The 23,540-nt window shown below is 30.5% G+C and overlaps 1 long non-coding RNA gene across 13 annotated transcripts in view; it reads left to right on the top strand.

The window, feature by feature from the left end:
- The window catches only part of LOC128155194 (uncharacterized), a 39,003-nt gene extending 20,051 nt beyond the window's left edge, over positions 1–18,952 (top strand). The window contains exons 2-18 of one of the 13 annotated variants that reach the window (XR_008239561.1): positions 2,078–2,190; positions 5,580–5,718; positions 6,650–6,765; positions 7,011–7,158; positions 7,430–7,553; positions 7,683–7,743; positions 8,122–8,237; positions 8,483–8,630; positions 8,902–9,025; positions 9,155–9,215; positions 9,594–9,709; positions 9,955–10,102; positions 10,374–10,497; positions 10,627–10,788; positions 16,238–16,322; positions 16,556–16,612; positions 18,016–18,952. This is a non-coding gene — a long non-coding RNA (uncharacterized LOC128155194). Of the gene's footprint in view, positions 1–2,077; positions 2,191–2,225; positions 2,365–3,627; positions 3,832–5,579; positions 5,719–5,826; positions 5,929–6,246; positions 6,272–6,649; positions 6,766–7,010; positions 7,159–7,429; positions 7,554–7,682; positions 7,744–8,121; positions 8,238–8,482; positions 8,631–8,901; positions 9,026–9,154; positions 9,216–9,593; positions 9,710–9,954; positions 10,103–10,373; positions 10,498–10,626; positions 10,789–16,237; positions 16,323–16,555; positions 16,613–18,015 lie in introns of those variants that run through there. The other 12 variants (XR_008239559.1, XR_008239560.1, XR_008239562.1 and 9 more) reach the window with 12 other exon arrangements.
- Positions 18,953–23,540: the final 4,588 nt, after the last annotated feature.

The following is a 23,540-nucleotide window of genomic DNA, read 5'->3' as shown; positions in this document are numbered from 1 at the left end:
ATTGAAACCAAATAGTGAAATTAAAGTATAAATGGAAAATTTTAAAATTGAACCGATCCCGATTGTAATTAAACTGATCCCGAACGAAATCACATAAAGTTAGAATAAATCAGAATTTTGTAAAAATTTCAGGTTGTTTAGCTGTAAAATGGTTTCGTCATTTACTAACTTTATAATTTATATCAATTACTTAGAAAAAAATGCAGTTTATTTGTAAATTTTCAATTTTAAAATAATTCTGATGGGGATCAGTTTTTTTTCAATCGGGATCGGTTCAAATTTGATAAATAGCAATTTTTCCAGAATTTCGCATTTTCATTTCAATTTCTTTGTAAAATATCATTGTTTAGTAAATAGTTTATGTGACTATATGTTATTTTTAAAATTTTATCCATAGAATAAAAAAATATTAAAGAATTACAATTTTGATTTTCAGAAAAAAAAATTAATTAAAAAGTTAAACACTTGACCAAACGATCTTTGGCATGAATTTATTTATAATTATATTACACATTAATTGACAACAAGTTTTAAGCTCTAATATCTTCTGTTTGTCTGCAAAACAGTTTTTCCTATTTCACTGAAAAAATACAAAAAAATTCGTATAAAATAACTGAAAGCCGATATTGATCTCTGTTTTGTGGAATCATTTTTCAAAAAAGATTCTCTGTCGATCCATAAAATAAAATTTTGGTGTGTCGAGGAACCTTAAATTATCTGTTGCTTGGTAAAGTAATACAGCTAAATGAAGAGTATATACTTTTTCACCTTATAAACCAATGGGTATTTCTTATAAATATAAATTCATAATGAAAAATTATTGCTATAATAATCATTATTTAAGGATAGCCCGTAAAGCCCATAAAAGCTTTGTTGAAAGCTTAATTCCAGTGGGGTCCTTATACATGCAATTAAGTTAATAACAAAAAAACAACATATTTACACAATGGAATTTAGGCAGGGTACTGGAAAGGGATGACGCATAATGCTTTGAAAAATGACACGTTTCCTTAGTTATTCATTTATTCATTTATAACTTAAAAGTAATAACAATAATTAATATAATAATGGAAATGGACAAGCCATCATATAGTATCACTTGCATTTGTAGACAAGAACGATTTTACAGCTTTCTTAAAGTTTTGTCTAGAATTAATTAGGCTAACAGTGTTTAGATGAAGATAATTAAAAATCTGGTTTATTTTTAATATTCAAATTCTGGCAATACTGTGTGATAGTATACTTATTAAGAACTATTTTTAGGGGTCACAACTTCTTAATACTTTTACACTTAAAAACGATAGCAGCTGTATAATCATGGCATTGTAGAAACATCTATCAAAAACTTGTATAGCTCGAAAGCCCTTTGCAGAAAAGTGAGTTACCCATCTATAATCTGCAATAAGGTCATGAAGCATTAAGCTGTATATGTATGCATTCTGAAAGTTAAAATTCTGCAAGTATAAAGATATCTTACATCAAAAGAAGTTAAAGGTAGTCTTAAAATTTTGTTTGTCTTCATACAAAGACTTTCTTTAGGATTAAATTTCAAAAACAGAGTATGACCATCCCCCCTTAAAATCCATGATCATGGTTCAGTACAGATTTATCTGCAAATAAAAATCAACGTGCTTCGATATATTCGATGGTGCATGTCTAATACACTGTCTGCATTCATCCGTGTTTAATAGACAACATTCCAGGGTGTTTTCATCAGAAGAGCTTATAGTCAATTCAAAAAAGTATGCATCATTTTACGTCAATAATTGATGTTCATGGCAGGACACTCTTCACAGATACAAATAACACATGCAAATGAATGAATGTTTATTTAATGTGTGTAATTGCATAATGTACATCAGTACAATTTTCTTAAAAAGAAGTATAAACATGAACAAAAATTATAAATCAACTTTAGATTATTAAAGCTAAAACGCTGTTAAATTTATTTTCAAATGCTACATCATTACATATTTGTTTCTGTGTAATGTTGCATCATTAATCTGTAATGTTGTAGCGATAAAATGTTATCAATTCAAGCGGGTAATTTATGTTTTGTTTCGTTTTTTGAACACAGTACTGGATGGTCATGTATCAAGGATGGAAAACACGAGTGGATGTACCACGCCAACGAAATGGTCCACAATAGGACAAAGAAAAGTAGAACGTGGATAAGAAGCACAAAAAAGGGTGAGGCTTAGCAAGGGCAGAATTCACAGATATAGTGGCAGGGGGAGGCGGTGTTCTATTGTCTGGGATAGGCGATAGGCAGGACATGACATCTATTGCTTGTTTACTAGTCTTGAAGTATATGGAGTTCCTGTACTTCAATTTCGACTGAACACATATTGGAAGCTAAAAAAGGTAAACTTTAATTTGTTCTTGAGATTACTGAGCGGTTTCTTGACACACGGGTAGCCCTCTGGAACTTAAATCCATATATAACACGCGATCGTCGTTTTCCAAAAAATACTGAACAACTGGTAATAACAATGCCTCTCCATTCTCTACCAAAGTTACGAAGAAGTCTTTTCTCCAAATCTACAACAGACAAATGTAGATATATACAGTTATATTTTGGCTTAGTGTTCAAATTGTACAAACTCAATAAGTTTTAGAACGGGACACTTTAAAATATATAAAATATAAAATGTAACAAGTAAACTTACAATTCTGTAAATGGTGTCGCTTATGACAAATGCACGTTGACCAAGTTGTCGAGCATTGTTGACATCGATCGACTGGCAAATCAGAGACTAAAAAAACAAATCAATCTGATAGGTGAATGGTTTTAATAAAATATCGTCCTTATTATTTAAAAACACCACTATGAGGAAATATTTTAGCAATTGCTGATGTTTAAATAAATATGGTTGTATTTAAATGTCTATTTCGATTTAAACTTAGACAGGCCGAATCTTGTTATTGTAATATGCCCTAGTTGGGATGCACGATTCATACTACTTCTAAATTTGATTTTTTGTTTTGTTTACTAAAGAAGAGGGGAATATAGGTGCATATTAAGACTTAAAGAACATTTTCTTCAATATTTTTTTTAAATACATGTACTCTTAATCTATATAAGCCCACCGTGGGATACACAAGAGAGGAATATGTTTGAAAAACCAGTAGATGAATATTTAAAAAAAAAAAAAGAATCATATTGTATTTTGTTTTTTGAAAAAAAAGAAACAAATGTAATTGTTTTAATTTTAAGAAAATGTTTAAAGCATTTCAATAATGTTAGTTGACACTTGTATCGTAATGCTTATAAAAGTATATTTATTTTAACTAAAATTACAATTAAAGATGGTAAAAAACAAAATCAGATCAAACGTACTAAATTGTATTTAAAAGTATTACTGCATTGTTGTGATTACAGATCTACTGTTGCGCATACAATGCTTTATCTCATAAGGTATCATTTTTAAAAAATCCCCACTTCATCTAGAAAGTGCAGATATATTTTGTTTTAAAGATTTATTTCATACTTACGTAATAAAAAAAACAATGAAAGCAATACGGAAAATAGAAACTTTATCTTATGACAAACCTATTGAAAGTTTAAATGGATCGGCGTATAAACTGCATACCATACCATGTGATACTAAAATCATGTACGGTCAAGTTTTAAAACTTGAAAGAATTTAAATCGATCGGATCATTTTTTTTTGTGCAGGAAAGGTAGGAATCAATTGTTCATAAGTGACGATTGATCAATTGATCAATAATGAAGACTTTTCATAATCATCATACTTTTTTTCATCAACATTTGGATTCAATAATTGTTTTTGTTGAAGAAGGATTTTACCTGTACACATAGAAGAGTAAGTAAATATCGTCATTTGATAAAAGATACACTCATACATGTTCGTACTCGTTGTACAAACTATGCGGATATAACACTATATTTAGTTTCTGAAAAAGCACGGGTACTTTCAACTCAAGTGATGTTTTTAAGTAAGAAATGATTAAAAAAACAAGTACAATGAGTTTGGACTGTTCTTCATATGTAAATTTGTGGGCCAATTTATCTAAGATAATAAATGATTTGAACCGTTACCAAATTCATCTTCAGCTGTCAATATAGAAATCAGAGACAAAAATTAAAGATTGAATAGTAAAAAACTGAAATCATTTCTTTGTATTTCTAAATTAGCAAACGTATGACCTAAATACTATCATGTTATTCAGAAACTTGAGAAGTTCATAAATGCGCATGCCCAGTAACAAGGACCGCAGTGAATTGGCAGATCAATAAATTCCTGTTTAAATATAGAATATCTTATAATTTCACCAGAATTTGATTTTCTTTCATGAAGTGTTAACTTTCAGGCAACGAAAGGATGAGACTTGAAATGTAAAATACCTTTAGTTCATATTTTTTTAGCATATGATATGCAAATGATTACTATTAAGTTCCGGTTAAAAAAAATGGCGGATAAACTTAGTTCAACATGCTTGAAATCATGAAATGAAAGTAAAAACTTTATCGTAGGAAAACAAGATATGATATAAAAGCTTGAAATGTGAACACACATGTAATGGCATCGAAACAATAATGCAGAATCTGCATTTCCCAAACAGAAAAGATCTATTTTTAATGACTTTGAATAAAATTTTAACTAATTCTTGCAAAGTCTTTGAATTGTCCCTTACATGAACAAATCCATAAGTTTGTCACTGAATTAAAGAAACTAGATACTCTTTACATTTTACTATCGCCAAATTCAGCCTCCTCAAATTAGACCGACTAGCTGTCCACGTGGATCTGATTGCGCCTTATTTTGTAAACAAGATATGATTTACTCGTGTAAATGTTCATATTAATATTTCTAATTAATTTAAGAACGATCACTGAATTACGACATTGTACTTGCTCTAGGACTCAAGACTATGAAAATGTTATCTGTGTACATGTACCCAAGATAAAGATACTCTGTCTGACATTTCCCCAAAGGCGCGAAAAATGTCAATAAGTCGGCCAATATGTGTCACATATGCTTATAATGTACATTTATTTTTAAAAATGGATTAATCTGTCCCTTTCGAAGATTCCTTATTACACTTAAAATATGCAGTCAATATTTGTAACCAAGATAACATTATACGTATTACCTTTTTCATATTGTTCATCCTCCTGTTCTCAATCGTGCCAAGTGCCATGCGATGTGTACACACAAATGAATGAAGGGCAGTCACGTGATCAGCAATTGTTTAACGAATTTAATTTAACGTTATTAACTTGATAGTTAATAATTTTGACCTAAAATAATCTTTTTTTCTGTAAATCTATAGATGAAGAATAATTGTGATGATTTTGGTTATGATTGACGTAAATTGTTTTGCAATGGTAAGGCGGGATGTTATAAAATCACATCGAACCTTAGTCAGTTACATGTAGCAGGAGGGGGTTTATTTTAATATCTGAGTCAGAAAACTTCTCAATGATATTAAACTTAGTTTTTTTTCTTCAAATTTTTTTTACATAACTTATATAAATTGTACATTTAAAATATATTATGTGATATTTGGTGAATTATCCCAAATAAGCAGACTATTATTTTTTACAATTTCAGCATCTTTCAACCTATATACATTTTGTCTTTGAAAATGTGGGTTGCAGTTTGCAGAAAACGATTACACTATAGCTACACTTATTGGATATTTGTAAGGAAAGCTAACAGGACCTAAACAAAACAGAACAAAACAGTACAGGTTAGTCATTACTACAACACATACATAATGTTATTGTTTAGACTTACTTTTATAGCATATAAAAATTATGTAGAACAAACCGTATAAGCATCAAGTGTTTTTAATTCATCAATGTTAAAGTCAGTGTTTAAACTATGCTTATGTTACAGGCTAATGTTCACTTTTATCAAACAACTTGAGAATGCTAAAACAGCATTACAACTTTGCAAAGTAAATTTATCATTTTATTACAGTTTTCTTAAAACATTTACATGCTAACATTTGTTACTGTCTTATACTGTTTTAAGCATATTTATGTAATCATAAGTGAGAATATTCCACAGTGAGTCAGCATTCTCCATTTGAGCAATGCTTAAACATCTTTTATCCTGTTTAAAAAGGGAAATTTTATTTTAAAAAAAAGTTAGGAATGTAGTTCGATTTTTAATATATCTTAGTAAGTAAAATAATGCAAGATCAGTATAAGTAAGCAATTCGTAGTCTAGGCAAAATCTTAAGCAAGCAACCTGGATCATAGCAACACAATGCTAAAACAGCATTACAACTTTGCAAAGTAAATTTATCATTTTATCACAGTTTTCTTAAAACATTTACATGCTAACATTTGTTACTGTCTTATACTGTTTTAAGCATATTTATGTAATCATAAGTGAGAATATTCCACAGTGAGTCAGCATTCTCCATTTGAGCAATGCTTAAACATCTTTTATCCTGTTTAAAAAGGGAAATTTTATTTTAAAAAAAAGTTAGGAATGTAGTTCGATTTTTAATATATCTTAGTAAGTAAAATAATGCAAGATCAGTATAAGTAAGCAATTCGTAGTCTAGGCAAAATCTTAAGCAAGCAACCTGGATCATAGCAACACAAAATCTATATATCATTCTCTGTTACTGGAAGGTAGAACTTATGTTGTTTTCTCCATAATTTTAGTACCTTTTAGGGAACATTCTCAAATTCAGTATTTGACATCATGCATTAATTACTGGAAAAGACAGGAAAACAACTAAACAAAGAAATAATCCATATATTGAAGGAGCATAAATTAGGTAAGGTACATGTACTACAAATGTTTTTAATGTAGAAATTTGAGTGCATTTTTTTATCCATCAATTGTTGATTTCAGTTTTTTATTTAAATACAGACTGTAAAGAATAAAATTCTACATTTCCTAATATTATCACTTTAATAACACTTTGCATAAAGCAATACAACATCACTCCTTCTTTGTTTATTTTAATCTGGAGAGTGTAAAATCATTGCAATAAAATTGTTTTGCATGCTTTACAAACAGTTTCCCTACCTATCAAGTCAGAAACATTCTGCGATGCTACAAGATCACGTTATGAGGGCAAACAGCTATATTATGGGTCATCCTGTAGTTCTGTTGATGGCAAGTCTATTCCAAGTGCCTTTTCAATGAAAACACAGGCACAGATATGGTTTGTGTGATTTGATTGCAAATTGAAAGTGTGAATATAAAGGGTGTGCCTTTGTCATCATTATGTCTACGAAAAAGCAGAAGGCATTTCATCTTCTACATAGTCAGTTACATGTAGGAAGAGAGGTTCATTTTAATATCTGAGTCAGAATACTTCACAATGCCATTAAACCTTTTTTTCAAAAAAGTAAAAAATAGTACATTTAAAATATGTCTTGTGATATCTAGTAAATTATCCCAAATATGCACAATATTATTTTTTACAATTTCAGCATCGTACAACCTATATACCTTTTGTCTTCGAAAATGTGAGTGGCAGTTTGTAGAAAACGATTAGACTATAGCTACACTCTTGGATATTTGTAAGGAAAGCTAAAAGGACCAAAAACAAGACAGGTTAGTCTTTACTACACCAAAGACATAAAATTATTGTTTAGACTTACTTTTATAGCATAGAAAAACTATGCAGAGCAGACCTTATAAGCACCAGGTGTTTTTAATTCATAAATGTGCATTATGTTACAGGCTGATGTTCACTTTTATCAAACAACTTGAGAATGCTAAAACAGCATTACAACTTTGCAAAGTAAATTTATCATTTTATCACAGTTTTCTTAAAACATTTACATGCTAACATTTGTTACTGTCTTATATTGTTTTATGCATATTTATGTAATCATAAGTGAGAATATTCCACAGTGAGTCAGCATTCTCCATTTGAGCAATGCTTAAACATCTTTTATCCTGTTTAAAAAGGGAAATTTTATTTTAAAAAAAAGTTAGGAATGTAGTTCGATTTTTAATATATCTTAGTAAGTAAAATAATGCAAGATCAGTATAAGTAAGCAATTCGTAGTCTAGGCAAAATCTTAAGCAAGCAACCTGGATCATAGCAACACAAAATCTATATATCATTCTCTGTTACTGGAAGGTAGAACTTATGTTGTTTTCTCCATAATTTTAGTACCTTTTAGGGAACATTCTCAAATTCAGTATTTGACATCATGCATTAATTACTGGAAAAGACAGGAAAACAACTAAACAAAGAAATAATCCATATATTGAAGGAGCATAAATTAGGTAAGGTACATGTACTACAAATGTTTTTAATGTAGAAATTTGAGTGCATTTTTTTATCCATCAATTGTTGATTTCAGTTTTTTATTTAAATACAGACTGTAAAGAATAAAATTCTACATTTCCTAATATTATCACTTTAATAACACTTTGCATAGAGCAATACAACATCACTCCTTCTTTGTTTATTTTAATCTGGAGATTGTAAAATCATTGCAATAAAATTGTTTTGCATGCTTTACAAACAGTTTCCCTACCTATCAAGTCAGAAACATTCTGCGATGCTACAAGATCACGTTATGAGGGCAAACAGCTATATTATGGGTCATCCTGTAGTTCTGTTGATGGCAAGTCTATTCCAAGTGCCTTTTCAATGAAAACACAGGCACAGATATGGTTTGTGTGATTTGATTGCAAATTGAAAGTGTAAATATAAAGGGTGTGCCTTTGTCATCATTATGTCTACGAAAAAGCAGAAGGCATTTCATCTTCTACATAGTCAGTTACATGTAGGAAGAGAGGTTCATTTTAATATCTGAGTCAGAATACTTCACAATGCCATTAAACCTTTTTTTCAAAAAAGTAAAAAATAGTACATTTAAAATATGTCTTGTGATATCTAGTAAATTATCCCAAATATGCACAATATTATTTTTTACAATTTCAGCATCGTACAACCTATATACCTTTTGTCTTCGAAAATGTGAGTGGCAGTTTGTAGAAAACGATTAGACTATAGCTACACTCTTGGATATTTGTAAGGAAAGCTAAAAGGACCAAAAACAAGACAGGTTAGTCTTTACTACACCAAAGACATAAAATTATTGTTTAGACTTTCTTTTATAGCATAGAAAAACTATGCAGAGCAGACCTTATAAGCACCAGGTGTTTTTAATTCATAAATGTGCATTATGTTACAGGCTGATGTTCACTTTTATCAAACAACTTGAGAATGCTAAAACAGCATTACAACTTTGCAAAGTAAATTTATCATTTTATCACAGTTTTCTTAAAACATTTACATGCTAACATTTGTTACTGTCTTATATTGTTTTATGCATATTTATGTAATCATAAGTGAGAATATTCCACAGTGAGTCAGCATTCTCCATTTGAGCAATGCTTAAACATCTTTTATCCTGTTTAAAAAGGGAAATTTTATTTTAAAAAAAAGTTAGGAATGTAGTTCGATTTTTAATATATCTTAGTAAGTAAAATAATGCAAGATCAGTATAAGTAAGCAATTCGTAGTCTAGGCAAAATCTTAAGCAAGCAACCTGGATCATAGCAACACAAAATCTATATATCATTCTCTGTTACTGGAAGGTAGAACTTATGTTGTTTTCTCCATAATTTTAGTACCTTTTAGGGAACATTCTCAAATTCAGTATTTGACATCATGCATTAATTACTGGAAAAGACAGGAAAACAACTAAACAAAGAAATAATCCATATATTGAAGGAGCATAAATTAGGTAAGGTACATGTACTACAAATGTTTTTAATGTAGAAATTTGAGTGCATTTTTTTATCCATCAATTGTTGATTTCAGTTTTTTATTTAAATACAGACTGTAAAGAATAAAATTCTACATTTCCTAATATTATCACTTTAATAACACTTTGCATAGAGCAATACAACATCACTCCTTCTTTGTTTATTTTAATCTGGAGATTGTAAAATCATTGCAATAAAATTGTTTTGCATGCTTTACAAACAGTTTCCCTACCTATCAAGTCAGAAACATTCTGCGATGCTACAAGATCACGTTATGAGGGCAAACAGCTATATTATGGGTCATCCTGTAGTTCTGTTGATGGCAAGTCTATTCCAAGTGCCTTTTCAATGAAAACACAGGCACAGATATGGTTTGTGTGATTTGATTGCAAATTGAAAGTGTAAATATAAAGGGTGTGCCTTTGTCATCATTATGTCTACGAAAAAGCAGAAGGCATTTCATCTTCTACATAGTCAGTTACATGTAGGAAGAGAGGTTCATTTTAATATCTGAGTCAGAATACTTCACAATGCCATTAAACCTTTTTTTCAAAAAAGTAAAAAATAGTACATTTAAAATATGTCTTGTGATATCTAGTAAATTATCCCAAATATGCACAATATTATTTTTTACAATTTCAGCATCGTACAACCTATATACCTTTTGTCTTCGAAAATGTGAGTGGCAGTTTGTAGAAAACGATTAGACTATAGCTACACTCTTGGATATTTGTAAGGAAAGCTAAAAGGACCAAAAACAAGACAGGTTAGTCTTTACTACACCAAAGACATAAAATTATTGTTTAGACTTTCTTTTATAGCATAGAAAAACTATGCAGAGCAGACCTTATAAGCACCAAGTGTTTTTAATTCATAAATGTGCATTATGTTACAGGCTGATGTTCACTTTTATCAAACAACTTGAGAATGCAAAACAGCATTTCAACTTTGCACACAATTTCTCTACCTATCAAGTCAGAAACATTCTGCGATGCTACAAGAACACGTTATGAGGGCAAACAGCTCTATTATTGGTCATCCTGTAGTTCTGTTGATGGTAAGTCTATTCCAAGTGCCTTTTCAATGAAAACACAGGCACAGATATGGTTTGTGTGATTTGATTGCAAATTGAAAGTGAAAATATAAAGGGTGTGCCTTTGTCATCATTATGTCTACAAAACAGCAGAAGGCATTTCATCTTTTACATGTACACATGTTTTAATTTTTTCTGGCTTCATGTATATTTAATTTTCCAAAAGGTTTTCCTTATTAACCCGTATATCCATATGCTAAAAAAACTGATTTGTTGTCGAACCTAACCTCCAGGCCATTAGAAATGCACTACCTGATCTTGCATCCATTCAGGTTCCTACTGTTCTATAACTGACTAGTTTTTTATTAAAATTTTAAGATTTTCTTCCTCGTATTATTCCTTGAAATATTATTCTTCCTTTTTAAATTTGATATACATGTAAGTCCTTGATCCTTCTTTTTTGCTCCACCCTACCTCAAGTAATTATGATTTTAACAAACTCGAACTCAAACTACGATGTTGATATTTATTTTTCCGCACAAGTTTCAGTTCTGCTTTTCTGGCTCAGTCACAAAGAATATCAAAGATTATAAATTATAGATAGGAATATAAACAGGAAATCTTTAAAAATCTTCTTCTCAGAAATAATTAGCCAGAAAAACAGAAATTTATGTGGAAGCATTCTAAGGTAGTGTAGATTCAAAGTTGTGAAAATCGTGACCCCCAGTTGAGGGTGGGGTCACGATTGGGGGTGTCTAAATTTTACATGGGTATATATAGAGTAAATCTTTGAAAATCTTCTTCTCAGAAACCAATCAGCCAGGAAAGCTTGAACATATGTGGAAGCATCCTCAGATAGTGTAGATTCAAAGTTGTGGAAATCATGACCCCTGGGGGTTGGGTGGGAAACAATAGTGGCTAGAATTTTAATATAGGAATATGAAGAGTAAATTTTAAAAATCTTCCTCTCAGAAACTAATCAGCCATGAAAGCTGAAACATATGTGAAAGCATACTCAGGTAGTGTAGATTCAAAGTTTGGAAAATCATGACCTCTCGGGATAAGGTGGGGTCGCAATGGGGGGGGGGGGGGTCGAATTTTTACATAGGAATATCTAGAGAAAATTTTAAAAATTTCCTTCTCAGAAACCTGTCAGCCAGGAAAACTGAAACTTATGTGGAAGCATTCTCAGGTAATGTGGATTTAAATATTAAAATTGTGAAAATCATGACCACCGGGTGTACGTTGGGGCCACGATAGGGGTCTTAATTTTATATAGGAATATATAAGGTAAATCTTTAAGAATCTTTTCAGAAACCAATCAGCCAGAAAGTTAAAACCTATCATGTGGAAGCATTCTCAGGTAGCGTAAATTCAAAGTTGTGATAATCATAATCCCCGGGAGTAGGGTTGGAACACAATTTGGGGTCTTATATTTACATAGGAATATGAAGAGTAAATCTTTAAAAATCTTCTTCTCAAAAACCAATCGGCTAGGAAAGCTGAAACCTTTGTGGAAGCATCTTTATGTACTGTAGATGCAAATGTGTGAAAATCATGACCCCTCGAGGTTGGGTGGGGCCACAATGGGGCCCCCTAATTTTTACATAGGAATATAAAGAGTAAATCTTTAAACATTAAAAGCATCCTCAAGTAGTGTGGATTCAAAGTTGTGAAAACCATGACCCTCAAGGCTAGGGTGGGGTCACAATGGGGGGGGGGGGGGCGTAATTTTTACATAGGAATTTAAAGAGTAAATATTTTAAAATCTTCTTCTCAGAAACCAATCAGCCACGAAAACTGTAACTTATGTGGAAGCATCCTCGGGTAGTGTAAATTCAAAGTGATGAAAATCATGACCCCTGGAGGTTAGTTGGGGCAACAATTCGGGGTCTAATTTTTACACAAGAATATACAGATTAAATATTTTAAAATCTTTTTCTAAAAAACAAATGAGCCAGAAAAGCTGAAACCTTTGTGGAAGCATCTTTATGTAGTGTATATGCAAAAGTGTGAAAATCATGACCCTTCGAGGTTGGGTGGGGCCACAATGGGGCCCCCTAATTTTTACATAGGAATATAAAGAGTAAATCTTTAAATATTTTCTTCTCAGAAACCAATCAGCCAGGAAAGTTGAAACCTATGTAGAAGCATCCTGAGGTAGTGTAGTTTCAAAGTTGTGAAAATCATGACCCCCTGTAGTAGGGTGGGGTCACAATAGAGGTCTAATTTTTCATATGTATATATATAGAGTAAATCTTTAAAAATATTCTTCTCAAAAAACCAATCAGCCACGAAAACTGTTACTTATGTGGAAGCATCCTCAGGTAGTGTAGTTTCAAAGTTGTGAAAATCATGACCCCCGGTGGTAGGGTGGGGTCACAATAGAGGTCTTATTTTTCATATGAATTTTTAGAGTAAATCTTTTAAAATATTCTTCTCAAAAAACCAATCAGCCACGAAAACTGTTACTTATGTGGAAGCATCCTCAGGTAGTGTAAATTCAAAGTGATGAAAATCATGACCCCTGGAGGTTAGTTGGGGCGACAATTCGGGTTATAATTTTTACACAATAAAAAAATTAAATATTTTAAAATCTTCTAAGAAACTAATGAGCCAGAAAAGCTGAAACCTTTGTGGAAGCATCATCAGGTAGTGTAGATGCAAAAGTGTGAAAATTATAACCCCTGGAGGTTTGGTGGGGCCACAATGGGGGCCCCTAATTTTTACATAGGAATATAAAGAGTAAAACTTTAAAAATCTTCTCAGAAGCCTATCAGCGAGGAAAGCTTAAACCTCTGGTGTAGATTTAAAGTTGTGAAAAACATGACCCCTAAATGTTGGGTTGGGCTATAATTGGGGGTCTAATTTTTATACAGGAATATACAGATTAGATATTTTAAGAATCTTCTAAGAAACTAATGAGCCAGAAAAGGTGAAACCTTTGTGGAAGCATCTTCAGGTAGTGTAAATTCAAAGTTATGAAAATCATGACCCTTGAAAGTTAGGTGGGCCACAATAGGAGGGTCGAATTTTATATAGGAATAGATAGAGTAAATTTTTAAAAATCTTCTCAGAAACCAATCAGCCAGAAAAACAATTGGGGGTCGAATTTTTTCATAGGAATATATAGTGTTAATCTTTAAAAATCTTCTCAGAAACCAATCAGCCAGAAAAGCTGAAATTTGTGTGGAAGCATCTTTAGGTAATGTAGATTCAAAGTTGTAAAAATAATGACCCTTGGGGGTAGAGTGGGACCACAATGGGGGGGGGGTCTAATTTTTACACAGGAATATTTAGATTAAATATTTTAAAAATTTCCTTCTAAAAAACTAATTGGATAGAAAAGCTGAAACTTGTGTGGAAGTACCCTCAGATAGTGTAGCTGCAAATTTGTCTAAATCCTGAACCCCGGGGGTAGCGTGGGGGCACAATGGCGGTCTAACATTAGAAAATATAGATTAGATTTTTTTAAAAAATCTTTTTCTCAAAAGCGAATTGGCTGGAAAGGCTGAAATTTGTGTGGAAGCATTCTCAAGTAGGATTAATTCAAATGTGTTTATATCATGATCCCCGGGGGTAGGATGGGCTCACAGTAGGAGGACTAATTTTGAATAAGAAATATATAGAGAAAAGGGTATAAAAATCTTCTTCTATAAAACAATTACTTAGAAAAGCTGTAACTTTAGTTGAAGCAAATACAGGCCACATTGGGGATTCAATTGTACAGCGGAAAATATTTTAATAATTCACAAAAACTGAAATGTTATCACATATGGTTTTACTTATACTAACATGCAGGCATTTCGACATATCATTAATTCTTTAAAATTGTTTATACTTTGGCCCTTGGACAATTCTTAGGTTTTACAAGCGGTTCAGAGTTTGATGTAGGTTTATATCCCATTATAAGTGTTTAGGATCTTTTTGAAAACTGCAGTGCTTTACATGTGATATTACTTTAAAATCATCCTGTTAGAAAGGTGACTAATGATAAAATATTACTTAAAAATCATCCTGTTAGAAAGGTGACTAATGATAAAAAATGTAAAAATGTCCGGGGGTGGATTTTTTAATACAGGATTTACATGCATTAAACTACATTGTCCAGATAGTTTGTATTATGACTCCATTAAGCTGATTTTATCATAACTATTATTCTCTGGTGAGCAATGTGACCCATTGGCCTCTTGTTATAAATATGGTTTCCTAAGGAGATTATACTTCAAACCAAAATCAAATTATGATAACGTTTCAGGAGAATAATGCCATACAAATTATTACTGACCAGAACGTTTAAAACAAAGACTTTAAAACATTGTCTCCTATATATTTGAATGTGAACCGTCAAATCCCAATTATGGCCCCACCCTACACCTAGAGATTATGATCTCAACAAAATTAAAACACCACTTCCTTAGATGCCTCCACACAAAATTCAAATTCTCTAACCATATAGTTTAAAAATGAATTTGAAAAAATCTATATATTCTTTATTTTAAAGAATGATCCTCTTTTTATGGTCCAACATACCCCATGAATAGATTGAAGCAACAGCTGGGTCAATGTTTTTAAAAGAAAAGATCATAAACAAAGTCTTTAATAATCTCATAAAATTTTTGGGCCTTAAAAATTGAAACTTTTGTGCAATCATTCACAGGTAATATAGATTCAAGATTTTTCAAAACACGGGGAATCACATTTTAACATAGACATGTATACTAGTATATGAAAAAACTATTAAAATTCTCGAAGAGGAATATAAAGGGGAAAATCAAATGTATTTTGTTATAACTCAAACATTTCAATGCTGTATTTTATGAGATTTCTTATAATTGATTTTTATTGCTTAAAATGAGACACATGGCCAAACCATTATCAAAATTTTCAATTCACTCAATTAAGTCTTTAACTCAAATTCTCTAAAGAAAAGTGAATAAGTTTCAGGCCAATACTCAGACCTGAAGCAGAGTATTGACTTCAGGAAAGTTGATTGAGTTGATTTGATTGAATTGATTTTGAGCTCATTGAATGGGCTCTAAATTTAAAATAATATTACAATGTATATAATATTATTTATGTCTATGTCTTGAGAGCTGTAATGCTATAATATGTGATATAATCGTGCAACTATCCTAATTAAATGTCTAAAGTGTTTAAGCTTAGTCCTCTTCATCATCACTAGAGCACCAAAGGGGATTCAATGTTGATCAGTGGAATGCAGTTTCAATTTTGCATTTCTGGCCCTTTTAACGAAGGATGCTTTATTCCATGTTTTGTTGAAATTTGCCTAAATGTTTAAAAGCTAAAATAGTAAGGTGGGTTCCTATTAAAGAAGACTTCGGTTGTTGGTTGAGATATTGTATTTTTCTGAGCAGAATCTCTACAATATGTAAACATTCTTCATTCACACGTGTTTTAGCCAAATTTGTTATTGTGAATTTCTTTAAACTCTATTATTGTACATCAATAGATCCAAAATCTGCATCAGAGAGAGGAAAACATGAACACTTCATCTAAATCTATCAACTTGGACACACAGAAGGAGAGAATAGAAAGTATTGAAAACATATACACGTACATGTATAATAATATGAACAGATAATCTACTCATTTTCTGAAATTCTTCCTGGTAAAATCTCAATTTGACATTCTTTAAGAATGAAATATAATCAATTCTTTTTACAAACAAAAATTTTACTTATTGAAAGAAATAAATAATAAAAATATTTTTTTTTATATCTAAAAATATCAATTGCATTTTGTTTTACTTTGAATGTTGTCTTTTAAGGAACTGTCAACCAGAATGAAATTGACTTAGCATTGTAGACGTTGTTACGGTAAAAAGGTAATGGTAACAATTATATTTTTGATATTATCATTTAAACATTAAATATTAAATAAAATCTTCCTGTAAATCAATTACATGTAAATCACGATGCACAAAAGGTCAATAGTCGTTTGCAATAATACCGAAATAAAAGCGTTGTTTTAAAAACTTTCCTCTAGTCTCAAAAGCTTTTTTTGATTGCGTTGCTTGGTACGATACCCTCAGGAGGACATAGCTAGAACAGAGTTGCTAAGTAAATGCAAACAACGAATTGAATTAAAATATCTTTCTATATCAAGATGCAAAAAACTGTATAGCGACTAGTACCACAGAATTTGTTACATTTCCACATATCTTTATTTTCTTTTGGTTCATTTATCAATTGAATGAAATTTTGATTATTTTTTCGATTTAAATGGATGTCTTAGAAATACAATTTTATGCATGAAATATTCACCTGGTATCATATTCATTAGATACTGGTTTTTTGAATGATCACTTAGATATTTTAAAGAAAAATCTTTTCGATGTATGAATTTTTTTTCAAATTATGTTTCTTTAGAATTAATTAGCCGGAACATGGTTCCAACTTTTTACAAGTGTAACTTTATTCCTAAAGAATTATTTAAACTTTAAAGATAATACTGCAGAAGTATCAAAAAATTCTACAGAGGCCCGGGTTAACCTAAACAGGTGCCACAATAAGGATTTATATTTTGAGATTTTTTTCAACACTATGTAGTTTTTATTTGTAAAGTTGATGTAAAAGCAAACAGATATCAGTATAAAAGAACTCTTTTTTTAATCCATGGTTAAAAGAAAATTTAAAGCTTTAAGAATAGTTTACTTTTTGTTTCTGAAATTTGCAATATTACTGCACCTTTGAAAAAAATATACATTGTATCTGAGTTACCTTTTAAAGCTATTGGTCTTTTTGTTTCAATATAGCCACATTTAGATGTCACTATTTAGATACGAAATTTGACCGCATGACTACGAACAATGTTTTACTTAGCATTTTTTCTTTAAGACAATAATTCATACTGATCGTTCAAACATGGAATAGATGGGTTGGAAGAAATATATTAAAGAATTTACTGTATATATTTTTCTAAGCAAAAATTTAAAAAGCTTTTGTGGTTTCTTGCATATTAATTAAATGATAAATAATAGAATACATATATAAATAAGACTAGATGGTCGTGGCCATTTTTAGGCTAAGTCCACCTTCTAAAGATAATTTTTATGAAGAGCTGTTTAGAAAAATGTAGGAACATATTCAAATTTTAAAGCTAACATATTTAGATTTTCGTACTAAGTTACAAATTACGACTAGATACCTTATCTAAAGATTTAACGAAGATTTGATGGTAAACATAGATATGAGATATAAATTGAAATAATTACTTTTTCTCCTGCAGGCTCCAAATGTCTTGAATATGGACAATGGCGGACAAATAAAAGTCAGGCGATTCATAAAAAGCACATTCTTTTAACTAACAGTACCAAAAAAATCCACAAAAGGAGACGAAATCAAGAAACTACATGAACAATTTCTGTGAATCATGTCGTTTAACACGATGGCTTAGTACAAAGTTCAGAATTGTTCATGAACATGAAATCCAATGTATCTAAATGTATTTAACTTTCCCTTTGGGAACTTATCTCCAATTTGTAAAATTAATCAGATTTTTACTTCTCAATGATGCATATCCATTAATGAAACATTGGTGTAACTGTTGAATAAAATATTTTTTCTCACTTATATATCAGACTTAATTGAATTGCATTCTAATTTTATATCTAACTATACTAATGTCAAACAGTACTTGTATATATTTGAATGCACAAAGTGAATGTTATCGTTGTAAGAATAGAATTAAATATTGCTACACTTTATAAAGATTCCTAGCACATAAAGAAGTAACTCAGATAAAGAACGTTTGCAAAGGGATGTCATTATAACTATGAATATATACTAATATTCTGTTGATCAACATGAAAGGGAAGCAACTCCCCTTTATAATTGCAGTTGAAAATGTCCCAGAAGAGTTATCACTCGTTTCATTGATATTGGGATATTGATATTGCTTTCCTCCAAATTCAAACTTTATCATACATGATTTCCTTTTATATGTTTAAATGTCGTAGCAGATATATGTAAATATCTCGAATAGCATGTAAAGAAACTCATCTTAAATGATATGGAAAAAGCAACATCAAAACATGCTTTTTTGCTGCTAAAGCTTCTTGAAAAATGTTATTTGTATAAACAGGAAACAAGAGTCGCTTTTTTTCCAGTCTGCTTGTTGAACGTGAGCCAAGGAATAAAAAGAAAAATACATGTTACATCCGAAACCATTTTGTTTTTTTCTGTTTTAAGCACCAACCCATTATAAAACCTACTTTTATTCATAAAATAAAAAAAGGTAAATCTCTTGGCGTCAAATCAACCATGATTTGATGCCAATAAAAGATACATGTGAATTTTTCCAAACAATATTTAATTTGTTTGCTAAAATTAATGTTGATAAAAAGCTTTGTAAAGCTTCTTTTCAACAAATTCCTGTGTAGAGTCTCAATCCACCATTATGGGCCCTATCTACCTTTTGGATAACAGTAAACACATTTTTAATTTACAGGAACAAATAATGTTTCAAAACAAGTTTAACATAATATCTATTTTTGGCTGAATCAAATATGAGAAGATATTGTTAAAGGAAGCTTTTCAGCTTTTCTGTATTTTTTTCAAAAATATTTTGGTCAGCCAAATTTTTCCATACATATAATATATATAAGCATTTTCAAGAGAAACACCTTAATAATTTTGCCCAACTTTAAGATTTGTTGCTACAAGTAATTTTACCCAGTTCAAGTACCTGAATCAAAAAAAGTTCAGTTGCAATGAAATAGAACAAAAGATTGAATTCAGGTCGTTTATTAAATGAACCAAATTTGTATTGTTAAAATTGAAAACAATAAATTGAACAACATAAAATCATTGTAAAAATGACAAATCAATTTACAAAGATTGAGTTAAAACTTCTTGTTGCCTAACAAGAATTGATACTACTTTGAGATGTTTTTTTCACAAGTTAAATTTTGTGTATGACTTAATGCATATCGTATATCTTTAAAGATTCTTTTTAAACATTAACCTGAAAAAAAATATAATTCGAAATTGCATTCTTGCCCAAATCTACCTTCTGGATGTATGTTTGTCTGTCTGCTGATTTCTTATGTTGTAATAAATAGAGAAAAATTAGAGAAAAATATCTCTGGGATTCCTCTCAAAATATTTTTCCAGAAAGATAAAACTTGTGTGGTAGCATCCAAAGGTAGTGTCGATTCAGGTTAATTCAAATCATGATAACCAGTGGTATGGTGAAGCGACAGTGGGATGGTTGAATTTTTACATAAAAATGAATTGGAAATCATCTTTCATAATCTTTTCTCTAAAACTGAAACAACCAAAGGTACTTGACGTTATGTATTTGATAGCAATAATTAGATATGATCACTTACGTCCAATATCTTTCATTGGCACGGATGTTAGTGCGAAGGGGTCATTGATGAAGGGGGCAGGGTGCCCGGACAAACTCAAGGGTCCAAGCCGGCGACCACCATACCCTTTCACATACAACCACTGTCGATCACGGGAATCAAACTCGGCTTGCAGCGGTGATAAGCGAGTGCATTGTCCACTGCACTACTTGGACACATATTTTACTTTGGCCAAGAGAGATCAACTAGCATTAAAATAATTCTTTGGAAATAAATTTGTATATATAAGAAAGATTTGTTATCTGTCTTTCCTACCCGTGTTATGTTTAAATTTTTAATTCATCTTAAAGATATAATTTATATGAATTAAACTCTTAACGTACCTTATCACAGTAGGTTAAATAGTAAACTGAGATACAGAAAATCAAACGAAATATGAAATTCTCAAAATATTATAATTGTTATTTTAACGATAAAATTCTTTTTTACGGTGTTTCATGTGGGTAGTTGGGATGTGAGCTCGCTCTCTCTCTCTCTCTCTCTCTCTCTCTCTCTCTCTCTCTCTCTCTCTCTCTCTCTCTCTCTCTGATTGGCGAATATTTCATATGCAAAACATACATGTATAAATCTTTAATAGAAGAGAGCTCATTTGAAAAATGTCTTGATCCGCTCTATTGTCTGATTTACTTTATACTTTTCATTTTCAATAAGACACTACTATACACCGTCACTCCTTATAAACACGTAATTCGATTAGTATCAAAACATTAAAATTTGTTTGAATACCTTATATATATTTAAATATTGTTTACATTTCCTAGATCTTTGCTTCAGAACACATTTCACTGTATTAATATATTGTATATGCATACCAAAAAATAAACTTTAAACAAACTTAAAGCATATTTTAGACTTATATAAGTTCGGTGGGTAAATTATTTTGAGATATAACAAACCATTGGAAGCATAACGTTTGCTGTTCATGTGTATTATATAGATTATCATTCACCCAAAGTAAAATAGATATCAATAATAGATAAATGTTTTTTGCGAACAACTCATACACTGGCGTCGGAAGCAAATTGAAAGTGGGGGGGGGGCTAGACTAATCCTCAGAAATATTGAGAAAAAAGTAATTCCCAAAATCATGGAAATCCTAATTCGTTTGGGGGGGGGGGGGGGAGTATACCTATACTTCCAAAAGAAAAAAAAACTTCCTTACGCGATTTTTCCCCCCAAAATCATGAAATTCCTAATCCGTGCCCCCCCCCCCCCCCCAGTTCCGACGCCTATGTCATAAGATATAATAAATGTTCCTATACAATATTTGGAAAAAAATCATGTCTCCCTTTTTCACATTAACAGGTTTTTCTGTACACATACTCTGTTATATTTTATCAAACATTTATGGTTTAACAGTGTTTTAAACTTTTAAAGTACTGTGAGACAGAGGCACCATTTCGGAGGAAATTACACTAATAAAAATTTATCCTTTTTCTAACTTTAAGGTATAGAAGGTTTTGAGTATTAAGAATTTGCAATACCAAAAAACCACGAGATTTATACTACTTCGAGAACTTCACATATTCATGCTTGTATATGAAATACACAAAATCACACAAATATTAAATAACAGAACAGTAAATGATAGTTTTAAAAATATTTTAACGATTAATATAACAATTAATGATTTACAATATGTACTAATATTTATGCTAAAAAAATTCAACACAAACTCTAGAAACAAACGTAACTTTTTAACGCCCCTGCTTAAAACCCCGTACAGTTGGTTACACTTAAGCATTCTATATGTAGATACGCAAGTAACTTCGTAAAAAAGTAATTATCGTTATGTGATTAAAAGTACACGTAAAGGTGTTTTTCTCATTGTAAAAACTATGTCGATATTACACTATTTTAGTGTCTGTAAGAAAGAAATCCAACATCAAACTCAAATATAGATCATAAATTTGATATTATATATAAGTAAAAGTGCAGTGATTTGCTTTATTTTTCTCATATTGGAATTCTAGATTAGAGTAAATATAATGAATGCCTGTTATTTTAAACATTCACCCCATTTATCCACGATCGTCATTCGATGAGATCAAAAACGAGAGAAACTATAAAAATCTTAACAACTGAAATTGTTTACTTGACTTGAAATTCTTTATAGAAATCTTTCGACCTAAGTCTATGTAGTTCAGAATTAAGGGTAGTACATAAGGTAGTGCCTAATTACAAAGTAAATAGGTAGATCATCAAATTATTCCATTTTTCTTCAATGTCAGGATTTAATTTTAATATATTTTAATATTTTTTACCACCGCAAAACAGACAGTTTTAGACAGCAGAAATATTCTTTAATTTTTTGGATTTTTAAATTATTTACTGCAGAACTTTCATTGAAACAAAATGGTGGTTTCTGTTACAAAAAGTCCTTCAACACGCTTGGATATTAGAATGAGACCTAAATTAAAAATACAAATTATAATGACTTAAATATTTGAGTTTTCTCACTGGAAGTAGAATTTTTTTGTTTATTTTACATCGCATAGATGACATGTATAAGGATTTTTATTAATGTATTCATTCTATGTAAAATAACTCATTTTTTTGTGAAGTCCTTCCGATGACAATTGAAAGTTAAGACAAAAAAAGACAAATGAAAGGAGAATAAGCATTGAAGATTACTGTTTTTATTTAAAAATCCAAAATAATAATATTCATTTCTCTATTCATTTATATAGGCATATTGGCCATCAGAGAACTTATGCTGTGTTGCGAAAATTACCAAGTAAATGACTAGTAATTATACGTTTGATGATTTCTAACTTTTCCGTTCTTATCAAATACTCAAATGCAAAAAATATAATAAAAATTACTCCTCTCTGAAGAATAAAAATAGCCATTTAATCAAATCAGATGTTACTGACACTGAATAAAAAGCAGAATATGAATACACTTAAAAAACTTAAATAGATATTTGCATAAACATAAAATGTTTAGAGACAACAAATTTAGAATTAATCCTAGATCATTTGATACAATATTAGCGTTTTGGTTTATTTTGTGTTTTTCTACTACACGAAATCATCCTGCAGCCTAAAATTGTTAAACTTTCAGGTTGCTGTTACCAGTCGTCTTAAACACTCAGGTCACCAGTAATCACCTATATAAGTACATTGTTCATGTTTACATGTATATATTTAACCTAACCCTCAAATATTATATTTTTTATGTAATTTTTTTCATTTATCATTATTAACAACACGTAAAAAATTATTTTTCCAATATTAATGTTTACAATGCTTTAGAAATGCATTTTTAATAGGCAACCAAAATTTGAGTGTCATTCATTGAATTATAAGCAAGTTACAGAGCTTGCAATACTTGCTAACAAAGCTTTTGTTTACATTTTGAATGTGGAAGTAAAAATTCC

Source organism: Crassostrea angulata, chromosome 7, assembly GCF_025612915.1.
Source record: "Crassostrea angulata isolate pt1a10 chromosome 7, ASM2561291v2, whole genome shotgun sequence".
Taxonomy (NCBI): Eukaryota; Metazoa; Mollusca; class Bivalvia; order Ostreida; family Ostreidae; genus Magallana; species Magallana angulata.
This window is presented reverse-complemented; position numbering and strand designations above follow the sequence as displayed.